Genomic DNA, 14,897 nt, shown 5'->3' on the forward strand with positions numbered 1-14,897 from the left:
GTATAAACCTGTTGGGGGAAACGTTTTAACTTGCTCGGGCACTCTCACTAATGGGTATAAAAGTGACTACATATTACGAAGCATTTTCAAAAACAAGCTGGAGCGTGAAGCTATGGAACTTGCCTTCATTTTGCAATTTGACACCCTTCTAATCAAGGTTTGAACAAAGACATGAACTGGATGGGCCTCTACATTCAACATCCTAATGACATCAAAAGCTTACTATTGGGCACTTACAGCCCACTCTACTAGCCCCATTTAGCATGGACACTGTAAGTGACAAGATTTTTTTTTTTCTCTTTCCCTCCCTATCCCCTTCTTTTTCTGCTACGTATTTGTATTGCAAAACTCCTTGGCTGCATTCTTCTGAAGAGGTTATGTCCACGAAAGCTCATTTAGGCATCTAATACAGATGGAGTCAAATTTTGTTTTTAATTTAATCTAAACATACCTCCTTTTATTCCAGTCTTCTGAGAGAATGTGTCTCAATTTGAAAACTCCCTGAAAATCCTTTACTTGCTTTTTTGCCAATAACATCTTTCTCTTGAGTAATCATGGATTTTTTTTTTCTCCACTTTGAGTTTGACTCAACTTTGTATATGGTCACTTATCCTTGATAGATGGGTCGTTCACAGTGACTGGGAATAGAGGAAGTACGTTTGAAGTGTTAGGAAAATGTTGTTGCAGAATCAGAATTGACTTAGGGACTTGATGGTGCAATGTTAAGTCTTAGTTTACCAGTTTAAAAAAAAAACAAAAACAGATGTGTCATTGGGAATAATGGGAAAATTGGTCTGAGTTTTAAGAAAAAAAGATGTGCCCCAAAGGTATTATATTTGTAACAGGGTATTCAGACACTCTGGTTTTCTGTTTTGTAATTAGTCTTCAAATAGTAAGAAATGAATTGGAGATTAAAGCTTACGTTATTTTTGATGCGTCAAGCCACAGCGCACACATTTTCATCAGCCAATATATACGTACGTCTTGGCTGTGCTAAAGCACAGCCGTCCCTCAACACCACAGCCAAGATGTGCTTAAAATAGTTGATTGATGTACACCTTGGGAGTTTGTTCCACTTATAAAATGGTTTATTGAGGAAAGTCAATTAAGCATAATTATTAATCTCTTTTATATGGATGCTCATAAAAATCTGCTTATGTCTGAGAGTGTGTTTATAGTCTCATTAAACCTACTTCCTTCCCATTTTTCTTCCTCCTTTTCTATCTGATGGTGGCTAAGAAGGAACTGCTTGAGCTGTTTTTCTTTGGCACCATTATGAGCCCATTCTTTTCTTTAGCTCTGCCTGCTCTTTCAAGCCTTGCTCTTGCTGAACAGCATATCTGGGCTAGCATATGTGGTCTGAACTACTTCAGACAATCTGCTTTTGTTTGCTGTCCGATCCAGCTGATTGGAGAGATGTAGGGAATTAGTAGGCAGTGGGGAGGCCATTTAACTTTTAGCTAGTCCCTCTTATTGGACCCCTCCATTTCCATGAATGGAAGAGTTGAATTCCAGGCACATCCTATTTTCCTGCCAGAACTAAACCCTGACCTTGCTTTAAGTTAGGATAAGAAGGTGCATTCCGAATTTGGCAGTGTTGTCTCTTACCATTCAGAAGTAGTTCTTGAACAGATTCCCAGACAGATGCACAAACTCTCTAAAATGTGTATAGAAAAGAGATGTATGATTTATTATAGTCAATATAACTTTTACTGTATATATGGCCCAGTTGTAGAGCTGTAGTTAACTGCAAATACAGGAAACTTGGTAAGCTAAACACATCAGCTCAGTGTTTCTTCAGTAATGTAATCAGTGGAAAAGGGCAGCCAAGAAGTAACTTTGCCAGCAGATGTTGTGGGATCATAGACTTCCATAACTTTTTAGAAACCTGTAACACAGATGCCCTTCTGCACAACCTTGGATCCTCATACCATATGCTAGGTTTCCTGCTTGAAGACCTAGGTAGGTACTCAGTGCTCTCTACCTGCAAGACACTGCAATGGAGTTGGGGTGATAGTCTCTCTCATCAGTACAGGCAAGTGTCTCCTCAGATTGCCACAGTCCAGATGTTGGTCATGGCAACAGTCCCCTTCCTCCCAGTGTTGTTCATTTGGGCAGATGCTATTCTTTGCCTTCTCATCACCAGTCACTGACCAGAGTCAGGTGGCAAAGTCAGGCTTTGACAACTCCACCCTAATCACTGGAAGGGCATGGGTTTGAGTAGGACTGGGAGTTTAGTTCCTTGACAACAAGGGGTGGATCACTGACTTGAGATGGGTGTGGCAGCCACAGCAACAACTTGACAGCAGGGGCAGAGGCCTGCTCAATAGTCATGTTAAAACCTGTAGGGCATGCCAGTAATGCTGGTCTTGCATTCTCACCAGCCTCCCTGGCACTGGAGTTGGAATGCAATGCTGAATCGGACCCGGGCAGCACACTGAAATCCAGCACCTAAGGAGCAGTCTCCAAAGAGGTAGGGGAACCTGATTTTCCACAGGTAGTATAGCTGTTGTCATCCATGGATGAAGCAGAGGCAAGCAGTTCCCCAAACAAATTCAAAGAGTACCAGATGAGCCTTAAAAGGGTGGCTGTTAACTTGAACCTACAAACTGAGGAAGTTGTAGAGGGGTCTGACCTCAGTAATATCTTCTGCTGCCCTGTCCTGAGTCACACTGCCCATCCACCCCAGGATTCTTAAATTGCCCAGTCTCTGTAGCAAGCCCTCTTCATTCCACCAACTTGTACGAAAGCAGAGAAGTATGTCCCTGCATAAAGATTCAAATACCTCTACATACAACGTTCAGTGATATCACTGGTTGTGTCTGCTCTGAATGAAGGGGGCAGGCTGTCCAGGTTAGTGGCAACCCAAAGAACAAAGATGGCAAGACACTTGGTGTGTTGGGTGTTTTGTTTTTGTGTGTTTTGGTGGAAAGACTTTTGACTGCCAGCCTACAGTTCAGGGTGTCTAACCACTAGGCTGTGTTAGGCAGGCAGGTACAATTTTAACCCATGGGACTCCTTTAACAATGTCAGAGGTCCACTCACGGGGTCAAGCCCAAGAGTTCACCTGTATCATGAGCAACAGTTCGCCCAGGAGGTTGTAGACCTGGGGGCAGTGGAGGAGGTCCATTGGGACACGAATGGGGAAAGGGGTTCTGCTCAGGCTACTTCCTAATCCTGAAAGCAAGGGTACGTCTAAACTACATGCCTCCGTCGACGAAGGCATGTAGATTAGCCAGATCGGCAGAGGGAAATGAAGCCGCGATTAAAATAATCGCGGCTTCATTTAAATTTAAATGGCTGCCCCGCTCTGCCGATCAGCTGTTTGTCGGCAGATCGGGGCAGTCTGGACGCGACGCGCCGACAAAGAAGCCTTTCTTGATCGGCACAGGTAAACCTGGTTTCACGAGGCATACCTGTGCCGATCAAGAAAGGCTTCTTTGTCGGCGCGTCGCGTCCAGACTGCCCCGATCTGCCGACAAACAGCTGATCGGCAGAGCGGGGCAGCCATTTAAATTTAAATGAAGCCGCGATTATTTTAATCGCGGTTTCATTTCCCTCTGCCGATCTGGCTAATCTACATGCCTCTGTCAACAGAGGCATGTAGTCTAGACACACCCCAAGAGAAGGCCTCAGACTCCTCTTAGATCTCTGTCGTTTCAATAGGTCTCTCAGAAAGCTTTGAGTTTTGCATGGTCTGTCAGCCCTCCATCCCTTCCCTGGATCTGAGACTGGTATGTTGCCCTTGATGTAAGGAATAAGTACTTCCATTGTTCTGGTGTACAGGTGTTTCCTTTGTTTTGTACTGGGCCAGCGCCATTTCTAATTCACAGCAGTGGCCTTTGGTTGCTCGTCAGCCCCAAGAGTGTTTACAAAGTCGATAGCACCAGTGACTGTTTACCTCTGGTATTAGGATGTTCAGTTTTATCCTGACCTTCATTAAAAGGTCGGTCACAGGATCAGGTAAAGCAGCATCTCTATCAGGTTTATTTCTCATGTCACAACCTGAGACTACAGATAAAAAAGAAAGTCAGGGTTAACGTCAGTGTGATGCATACAATTCATTATAGTGTCCTTGACTCCATCAAGGCCAAAGTTTTCCTCCCCAGACTGGCTTGTTTGTTTTTAAGCCACGGTGGACCTAATCTCATGTATGGAAGCCTACCCTCTCACCACCATTCTCACATGCCTGCGCTCTACGTGGTCTGGCATGCGTGGCTCTACCTTAGGCCCCTGCAGGTGGGGCTGACCTCCGTCTATATCGCTAGCAAGCACAGCATTGACCGAGTGCTCAAGGCTCTGGGCTACTTACTGTTGTCACCCACCTTGGCAGTAGAATCCTGCAAGCCACTAAACTGAATTCAATCCCACCTCTGAGGATACTCCTTGTGAGTTGGCTAGAATGGAACTGATATGAACAAGCACCTGAAATAAGAAGTACCTACCTTTTGTAACTATTCAAGCTGTATTGCTCACTTCTATTCCATTACCTACCCTCTTACTCCTCCGTCAGAATTGCCAACATGAAGTAACTGAGTGAATATAGGAACGATAGTGACTAATATATTGATGGATGAGCCTGGCATTCGAGGGGTTGCCCCAGTTGACCCCATGGATACCACTAATGCGAAAGTCTAACTGTGCACATGGGTGTGCGCACATGTAAAATGGAATGGACATGAGCCAAACGTCTTGAACAGTTAGAAGATAAACTGTGTTTCTGTATCTCCATTTCCATTGGCCACACTGCTGATGACCCCAAATGCCTCATTAAACTGAGGCAAAATATTTGTTTAGAGAAGTCCAACTTTGCTTGGCTTTTAGCACGTTTCTCTGTTTGCCCTTTTGACATCAACGGCCCTAGGTGCAGACCTATTTATCTTTGTGTTTAAACTGAATAATTCACGAATCACTCAAACCATTGTTCTCTAACCAGCTCTTCGATGAGGTCCTTGCTACTTAAGGATACTAAATCTAAGATGTCATCTCAAGTTCCGTGACTATTTGGTGGGGACAAATCTGTGTTCACATCCAGAAATATCTGGGCTCTATCATTATTAGTAGAACTTGTCCTGTAGTCTGTAATGTAGAAATTAGTCTTTCATAATCTCACAAATCTTGCTAGATTGTTTCATTAAAGGCTCTGTCTCCATCCAAATTAGACTCGGTTCGTAGCAAACCGAGTGTTAAGAGGCTCCACTTAGATCTTTCTTCCCTGAAGTGATTTTTTTAACCATTTCAGCTTTATTTCATTACTACTTTATAATATATCTTGTTAATATACTGTTAGTCCACCATTTTTACCTATTTCTTTCCTGAACAGTGCACATGCTGCATACCTGTCATCTAGTCATGGCTATTATTCAACCAAGTTTCCATTATCCCTATAATTGCCTGCATCCATTGTTTCTCCTCTGCTTCGTACTTAGGCTCCTTGCAGTGGTGTACAAATGTTGTAGTTTTTGGCTTAACCCAGATTCCTGACCTGATGACATCTTCCTATCTGTATTGCCTACCTGACGGTTACTGTCACTTTTTTCTCTTGTCCAGTCTCTTGCCTTCTGTTTCTTCCTTAATTGCTGTATTTTTTTTACTTTGGATTTTCCTCACTCAGTATTGTAAGCAGGTGTAGAGATTGATTGTCTCCAGTTCTTTCCTCTGAATTCCTAGCTTAAAATTATTTTTAGTTGTCAACATCTCCATATCCAATGCAAACATTCATCCCTCCATGAATTCCTCTCTGGCTGAACATCGCTTAGCCCTCCTTAGAGCTCCATTTTCCGTGTTTTTGTTCATATTCATAACCTTGTCTCTCCCTTTCTGTCCTCTAGGAACAGAGAATCCCAGTGAAGATCACCAAGCTTCTGTTTCTTTAAGCATCTTCCCCAGACTAGTACAGTCTTCCTTTTGAATGTCACAGATTCTCCTATGTAAAGGATGATCAGTGGATTCTTCCCTATCCCACTATGATCCTCTTCAGCACTAGGTCCACATGCTATATAAAGTCCCTGTCAGAGCACAATCTTCTATCCTCCGGCTCTGGTGACAGGCCTATCTGGTTTTTCTTAGTAGTCCCCAATCCCATAAACCTGCTTCTTCCTGATATTGGCGCAATTCTCTGCCTTTTCCTTTTTGTTCCTTCTGACTGAAAGTTCTTTTCTTCTCTCTTGTAATCTTGAGTTATCTACCTGTGTCTCTGAATTCTGGGCATCTGCATTGCCTCTTCCCTTCTCCTAGTAGGATTGACTGCTCTGCTGTTCATTGTTGTTCTCTAATCTTCTATTACTGCCTGTTTCACCCCTTCATTTTCCAACTCAGCAAACCTGGCCTCAGCTCCCCCCTCCTCCTCCTTTGCTAGCCAGTCGCTTCTCTGCCTTGTTCTTGTAGTTGTATGCTTCCACTAGCCAGCCGCCTCATTCAGCAGTCTGTCCTCGCAGTTCTTTGGTCCAGTAGGCATCTGCAAAAAGGAGCATATAGCCCTGGAAAGGAACATGATGTAGAGGCAAAGAGCTGCTCTAATCCCTTTTTCTTCCAGAGGTCAGATACTGCACCATATGATTCTGATGGTCCTGCAAAACAGAATACCTTACTGGACCCTTTTCACTTAAGGACATTTGTACACTGTTCTTCCCTACTTGCGACATGAACCCTATTGAGTGAATCTCAGGGATTGGTGAGCACATTAGGTTGGCTATGTCTCAGGTCCATTGCTCTAAGTTTATATCCTGTCTTGGTTAATTGTTTGGCTTAAAGAAGGGGTGTGAAATCTAAGGCCTGGGTGCCAGATCCAGCCCCTGGCTTGCTTAGCTCTAGCTCTTGGGTCTTCTCTCTCTCTTCTCCTCTCCCCCCCTCCCAGAATTGGAGAATGTGTGCTGGTGCTCCAGACCCATGCCATCTCCTCCCCACCACCCCTATGGGCCTAGAAAGCCAGTGCTGTTTCCTGGCTGTGGTGGGAGGAGCCCTGAGCCTTGTGGGCCAGAGACAGGCAAGCCAGAACCAGATCTAATCCATGACTCTGCCTTGTCAAGAAGAGGAAGTGGCTCCATAAGCTTGCTGCTCTCACTGCTGGTACAGTAAAGCACTACCTGGAGGCTTTCTTCCACCACATTTACTATCCTGGGCCTCTCTAGTCTCTTCTGTGTTGGAGGGGGGAGGGGGAGAGACAGGATGATGGGAGGAGTGGCTTTCCACTTCTCACTCAGGAGCCATGTCATTGAGGATTTTATGCGGTGGGGTGTGGTTTTGCTTTTCACTTTTGTGGTCCCTGACCCAGAAAGGCCCCTGCTTCCCTTCCCCCCCAACTTAAAGAAACAGTGTAGGAGTGATGGCTTTATCAGTTCAATACACTCATTTTGGTGCAGTTTGACTGAAATTTCAGTGAGGGCACAGCTCAATCATAAATTGCCTAATATTCCTCCCTTTTGCCTCTTCATAAAATGAAACATCTTGGTTTGTTTTTTGGTTACAGAACACTCATTTTCCCTAGCAACTTCTGGTCTCCAAATTATGAGCCTAGTGCATACCTCACCTTGTTTTGTTGGCCACTTGGGGCATGTTTAGCCACACACTTCCTGTCTGGTTCAAAAGTCTCTCCACAATGCTGCTCCCACCCATCCTCCAGGCTCTCCTTTGCTTTTATAGATTTACAAAATAAAGCACAGGCTTATGATGATGCACTTAATGATAAACATTTAAGCCTTTTCATAAAGCGCTACTTACCTATCCTCCCTTCCAGATATGCGCGCACACTCTACTGGCATTTTGTATTTGCTCTTCTGAAAGAAGCAGTTTAATTTTTTTCTTGTCCAGTGTCTAGTAAAAAGACTTTGAGCCACAGAAGCACAAGTTAAGCTTAGCTTCTGGAATAAAAGGAAGAACCATAATGCTATGGGGCTATGTCTAGACTGCCCCCTCTTGTGCAAGAAAATATGCAAATGAGGCAAATATTGCTGTGCCTCATTTGCATACTTAATGAGCCACCATTTTTGCACAAGGGCCTTTTGTGCAAAAAGGAGTCATCTGCATAGCTCCTTTTTGCTCAAAACCCCCTCTTGGGCAAGAGCCATCCTGCCACTTTTTTTTCAGTGTAGACGGCTCCTTGTGCTAGTTTGTCACCATTCCAGAATTCCTGTAATTTTCAGTAGGTAGGTATCCCACACTATACTACAAGAAAAATCCCAGAATACTTATAGGTTAACATAGGGCTGGGCAAGATGTGGCCCAGGGACCGGATCCAGCCCACCTAACACTTTGATCCAGTCCAGACTGCATCCGGCTGCTGTCTGTTTTATATTCTGCTTTCCATACCACCAAATTTCCAGATGGTAGCTCAGGCAGCAGGATCCTATTTAAATGGCTTACTGCTCCTATTCGTGGCACTGCCCTGGCAGGGGCTGGAGCCTTTAAAAAAGCCTCAGCAACCCCAGGTGGCTGCCAGGCAACATGGTAGCAGTGGAGCCAGTAGCCACAAGCAACCTAGGTTTTTACTGCTATGTTTTTACTTCAAAGACAACTTGGAGGAGGCTAGGCCCCAGCCCCACCCCTTCTGGGGAGTGGAACTGACCTGTGACCACTTAGCAAAATTCATTAAGTGCCCCCCCTTTCAAAAATTATTGCCCACCCCTAGGTTAAGTGCAAATCTCTGTGGATGCAATGATTAACAATACAAATACTTTAAACTAGGATAACACAGCCCCATAGACACATTTCAGCTCAAAAGTTAAATTACTGCATGTTGCACAAATAAACTAGGTTGAGAACTTCACTGTGTAGGCCTAGCCTAAATATAGTATGACCCCACACATGTTCCTATATTGTCTTGTTAATGGGGAAATTCAGTTAACTGCATTACCAAAATAAGGTTAGTTTGTACATGGAAAATGCACAGTGTGGCAGAATGTTGGTGGTTTGGAGTATCTTGAACAGGCATTTCAAACTTTTTTAAATGTTTGGCATTCCTTGTTTAACATGGCATGGGTTTTAGTACATAAAAACAAAGGTCTAATGTCACTTCCTGACTCAGGAGGGCCTCAGATGTGTTCAGTGAAATCTGCTAGCTTCAGTAGTCTTTTTTTTTTTTTTTACTTGTTTCCCCTGGAGAACTAAAACGTCTACCGCCATGAGGAATTATCTTCCTTAGTACATCAATTGTTTACTAAATTTCCAATTGGTTTACATCTCTGTAATTCTACTGAAGACAATAGATTTGATAAGTGTTACTGAGAATCTATTTTTTCCCCTTCAAAGCTCCTGTTACTGATTACAGCGCATCAGAAAACTTAGAGGAATGCTTTTCTGGCACCCACCACCTCCAGAAAACGCCCTGTTTGCCAAACGGAAATTTTCTATTGGAAGCTTCAACTTTCCTGAAAATTTTTGTTTTTTCTGTCAGGAAAATCAGAATGACAGCTCCCTGGCTTTAGACCTTCACAGGTTTTTTGTCCATTTAAATTATGTGAGTGAGATCAATAAAAGCTTTCAGGACAGGTGCCAAGGCTTAGCACCCTGACTTAGCTGGGAGAGATGGAAGAGAAGTTGGATAGGCCATGTGGCCACAGGGCAGAGACTGACATTTTACCTCTGGCCCTGGAGCTAAAGAGGAAGCTCTGTGCTGTGGCTCTCTGCCTCTCTGGCAGCCTAGTTGTAAGTGCTTGTCAATTCTATTGTGGTTCATGGCAATTCTTCCCTTCACTTGGCTGAAAAAACACTGTTTTAGTAGTGTTTTTTTGTTTTGTTTTTGTGGGAAGGACTTTCCATTCTTCAGCTAGCTCTGAATGATACATGTCAGAGAGAACCCACTTTAACTTCTGTAGATCATAGAGCATCTGTCCAGGGCTGGCAGTTTTTTTAAAAGTAAACTAAGGCTATTTGCTATGGACACTCACATAGAATAACACATTTGATTTTAATTGCTTTTCAGTGTAAAAGTGAATTTAAAAGTGAATTTAACTGTCAATAACTGAAAGCTTTTAATATTGCAGATCCACTGTTAAATCATGAGAAGCTTGGTGATATCATACATACATACATCAAAGGTAGCAATTGCATGGTTACGTGGAAGTCTTTCATCCCACTCAGTTGGTAATAGTTAAGTCTGCCATAAAAGATACTGTTTGGAGGGTGATGAAGAGTGATACTTTTGGGATAAAGAAGGTATGGTTGCTACCAATGCATTACATTTGTGTGACTTATAATCAAACATTCCATGCAAAACTTTCCCTTCATAATTTGGAGTGGTGTTTTCTGACCAACTTGTTCAGACTGAGCTGCAGAAGATTAAAATTAATCACCCAACCTGTTTCCTCCTTTTGTTTATCTTTTTGCCTCCCTCTAAGTATCTTGTCTTTGATTTGCTCTAATTGTGTTGGGGGGCAGCAGGAGCAGAGGATTTTAGGGAATCTGTTCACTGAGCTTACTTAGTCTGTAATACTAAACACCACCACTTTGCCTAAATATAAAAATCTCAGCCTGTATTGTCTAAGTTAAGTACAATTGCTTCATACTCTGCTCTCACTGGAGTCGGTCATTGACGACTTTTCCAAAGCTCTCAGCCTAGGTCTAGCTCTGTTCCCACTGGAGTCAGTCATTGACTCCAATGGGAACAGAGCTAGACTTAAGCTGAGAGCTTTGGAAAAGTCGTATGAACAATAACTTGACACACCTGATTTTTCTAAAAACTAATTGGGAGAGAACTCTAAGCTGAATGGACAGAAGATGTATAACTGAGGCTACTGAAACCAACACCCTCTAATTGTCCCCCACAGAAGCATCGATACATCAGAGAGTCCTCTTCACTACCTGCTTGCTCTATAGGGACCTGCTGCAAAGCTATGTACCACAAGGCGAGAGCAGCTCCTGCATACTTGCCCCTTTTCCAAAAAAACCTACGTCTGCTGCCTGAAGAGCCTCTGCACCTGTGAAGAAGAGGGGATGGATTTGTTGTTTAGCAATTTAATTTTTTCTTAATACGCTGTAGAGGTATAAATATCTATTGTACATAAAATGTTAATTAACCACTCACTTGTAAAAGTCCCTCTTGTTTTTGGCCCCTGACCTCGGACATTAGTGAGTTTTCATTTTCAGAATTCAGTTGTCTTACTCAAACATCTCAAAGCAGAGATGAACCATCAGCAGGCCCTGACATGTTCTTAGTTAATAGGAAAAAAAAGACCACATAGTGTGTCTTATAAAACTTGGCCTGACTTTTTTTTAATTAGCCCGTTTTGTAGTACTAGACCAGTGGTCTCCAACCTTTTAAAGTGAGATCTCTTTTTTTTAATTTAAGTGTAATCCAGGATCTATCCCAAACCCAAATATCTGTGCCCCTTCTCCAAGGCCCCACACTTGCTCACTCCCTCCTTCCTCCCTTTCATCAGGCTGGGGTGTAGGCTTTGGTCTTGGGCCAAGGGATTTGGAGTATGGGGGGGGGGGGGGCTCTGAGCTGGGGTTAGGGTGCAGGAGCGGGTTCAGCATACAGGCTCTGTGGGAGTTTGTATCGGGGGGGAGGGAATCAGGGCTAGGGCAGCAGCTTGGGGTACATGCTGGGACAGGGATTCAGGATGCAGGCTCCAGCTGGACTGCTTACCACAGGTGGCTCCTGTGTGGTGGTGCAGTGGGGCTAAGGCAGGCTTACGCTTGCCCTGGCCCTTCACTACTCCCCAAAGCAGCCAGTAAACTCCCTCCACCCCAAGCCCTGTTGTGCCCCTCACCCAAGAGTCAAAACAAAGGACAGGAGTTGCACAGTAGTGGGGGGGAGGAGCAGCTGAAGTGCTGCACGTGATATCTTCTTGGCCAAACCTGTCAAGATCACCTGTCAGGCTCCAAGATCTACCAGTAGATCCTGATCTATGGGTTGGTGACCATTATACTAGACAGATCATTTAGAAAAAGTGGGTAATTTGAGCAATTGAAAATTCATGGGTCTGCTGAGGTTCATCAGTTGTCTAAATATGCATCTTATTCTTTATCTGCACCCCTGTACCCAGAGGTGATATGTGGGGGCAAAGCATTTAGTTGTGCCTCCCCAATACTTGAGGGAAGGAGGAGTAAGGAGCCAGCAGGCAGATTCGGCTCATCCTATGGATGCCCTGGGTGTTGCATTTTGGGGGGGGGCATAGGTCCTGGGGGATTAGTGAGGGCTTGGTACTGGCAGTAGAGGTTAGCCTCCCCCAAGTGCTTTCTGCTGTGAGAGTGCAAGGGGCAGTTCTGTCCCTTCCTCCAAGTACCCTCCCTGAGTGCTGCGGCTAGGTTAGGGTTCTACTTCATGCAGGTGAAGTAGGCACCTGCCCACAGAAAGCTCATGTCCAAATCTTTGTTCGTCTTTAACAGCAACAGAATTATTTCATCAGAGGATTCATCTCACTCTCCTGTAGTTACTTTAGAAGTCTCAAAAAAAATGTGTCTCTGATTAAACCAAACGCTAAGGAGTAGAATTGTATATTGGTTGTCTTTTTCAAAGATGGCCTGCGATGCAAATAGTGTTTGTTTTTTGTAATTTTATTAAATAGGATTAGCTAAATCAGTTTTACATTTCACTTGTAAGGAACCTTTTGGGGGGCCTACTACAGTGTATTTCTGAGAACTTTGCACTAAAACCACACAATTTTGCCCATGGTATTTTAAAAGTCTTCAAATTGTACGTGTCACAATAAACACAGTGACTCTAGCTTAGCATTGGGGAACACAGACCATTGACTGCATAGAAGTGGGAGGTCATCATGCAGCCCCGGCCATGTGAAACAGACTTGGTGGAGAGGCTGCACCTAACCCAGACATTGCGCAGGAGTCCTGCTTTCCCCAGAAACACCCCAGGGCACTGCTATTCCTCCCCAGATCCACTGGGATGGGCAGGAAGACTCAACCTATCTGGATTCAAGTGTAGAGGGGCTTAAGTGTGAGGGGATCCAGGTTGGGGACAGAGGATCTGTATGCATATAGTGGGGTGGAGGTGGGGGCTGGCAGGATCTGGATGCACAGGAGTTCATTGGGACTGTTCCGGGTGTCTCGGCAAGGGGACTCTGCAGGTGGGTCCAGGTGAAGATGGTTGGGTCTCAACAGGGGGAGTCTTGGTGGTGGTGGCTCAGCAGAGGGAATTGGGGGTGCTGGTTTGGTGTGAGGGTTAGAATGCAGCTGGTTGGGGATCTGGATGCATAGGCAGTGTGGTCCAGAAGTAGGTGGGGTGGAACTGACCTTGTTGGAATCTGGTTTCAAATTTGGGGCAGCTCCAGTGTTGGAGTGAGGGTTAAGTGGGCAGGGGTCTAGGTGCAAGAGTATCCAGTTGCAAATTGTGAGGCTTACTGGAATGGGGGTTAGGTTGCAGGGACCTCAGTGGGAAGGATCTGAATAAGGGGTGTGGGGGGGGGGGTGCTGGATGTACTGGGGTTAGTTTGGACAGGGAAGCTGTTCTCCATACTGTGATTCTCCCCCTGACTGAGAAACATTGGAGGCAGGGTGTGTGCAGACATTTCTAGGGGTGGATATGATCCAGCCCTGGCTAGTCCTTGAAGAGGAAGTCCCATCCTTCCCAGCCCCACCAACACTGGCTGGGTTGTTCTCCCCCTAATTTACCTCTCAACTGGCTGCTGTGGGTAAACAATTATATTTGAGGGAAAGCAAAGAAATCTGAAGGGACATGAATTCTTTTCACACAGGTGCAGAATTCTCCCTGGTGTAGAACAGTAGTCTTCAAACCATCTGAAGCTGTAATTATCTTACTAACTTTTGGAAACTCAAACCTGTCATATTTTTGTGGTGGCTCTGAAGATTAGTTAACTTCTAGGTAGAAATAGAGCTTTTAACGCTTTGCTTAGGAGACCAAGTGTAGGAAACTGCTGATCTTTGAAACCACAGGTCCTTTTCGTTTGGTTATTGTAGCTTCAGAATGGTTGTTCCCAGAACTGTTACGAAAATCTACAAAGCTTTTTTGAAGGCAAAAAATCCTTTTTTCTACTAAGTTCACAGCTTGTTTCCTAATCAGTGTGATCTTCATTTAGAGATTTTGTGGAATATGAACTATGTTCATGTAAAAATGGTAGAGACACAGGTTTTTTTGCTCTTCAGACTGGGATCTGAATAAAAATAGGCGGGACACTTAGAACCTTTTGAGATTTTAAAGATTAATAGAACTTGTTTTAAACAAGATTAAACTAGTTGAGGCTACTGAGCAAGTAAGACTGATAGAATGATCCAATCATCCATTAGTAGTTCAGCCATTTGCAGATTTTTACATGAAATTCTCATACTCCCATATTACATTACATACATTTAATAAAGTTGGTTGAGACCCTTCTTTCTCCAGATTGTCATTTTGTTAAGTAGAATTGATGTTTATGGGGGGCGGGGAAGCTTTCAAACAAAAGATAAATTGAAACTTGGCTATGAACACACACACACACACACACACTCTCTCTCTCTCTCTCTCTCTCTCTCTCTCTCTCTTCAGAGATTTTATCTTGAAGTCTGACAGTATTGATCTCAATGAAGCAGATGCAACTCAGGAGTTTTAAAAGAACATGCAGTGCTCTTATAATTCACCGCTTCTTAAATAACTGCTTTTTCACTGGTCTTATCTCAATTCTGTTGATACCTTTAGTGCTTCTGAAATAGAGATTTCAAAGACAGTACATAAAGTTAGATTGGTGCAAAGTAAAGGGCTTTTCCCCCCGTGCACCCTGGATTTAAAACACACACAATGGGTATGCATTTGTATTTTCTAAATTCAAAACAAAACTGAACAGCCTAACAAGTCTCAATGCTAGCATGTTGCCAGTAGGCTCAAGGCTTCCTTATGGTTAAGGGTTCCGTAAGTATTAAGGATGTTAAATATCAACTAATTGACTAATCAAATAGTCAATGCATTTTGCTATACTTCAAAGGCAAAAGCACCGCGTAGACTGTGG

The 14,897-nt window shown here is 43.8% G+C and overlaps 1 protein-coding gene across 7 annotated transcripts in view; it reads left to right on the forward strand.

Moving 5' to 3' along the window:
• AZIN1 (antizyme inhibitor 1) overlaps window positions 1–14,897 on the forward strand; it is a 71,346-nt gene that overhangs the window by 15,604 nt on the left and 40,845 nt on the right. For 2 of the 7 annotated variants that reach the window (XM_075919737.1, NM_001291741.1), the window contains one exon: window positions 10,764–10,977. The exons of 2 other annotated variants lie outside the window; for them this stretch is intronic. The gene's annotated coding sequence lies outside the window, so the exon portion shown is untranslated. Of the gene's footprint in view, window positions 1–2,384; window positions 2,474–9,980; window positions 10,153–10,763; window positions 10,978–14,897 lie in introns of all 7 variants that reach the window. 3 more of the 7 variants (XM_075919735.1, XM_075919736.1, XM_075919738.1) reach the window with 3 other exon arrangements.

This window comes from Pelodiscus sinensis, chromosome 2 (assembly GCF_049634645.1).
Source record: "Pelodiscus sinensis isolate JC-2024 chromosome 2, ASM4963464v1, whole genome shotgun sequence".
NCBI lineage: Eukaryota > Metazoa > Chordata > Testudines > Trionychidae > Pelodiscus > Pelodiscus sinensis.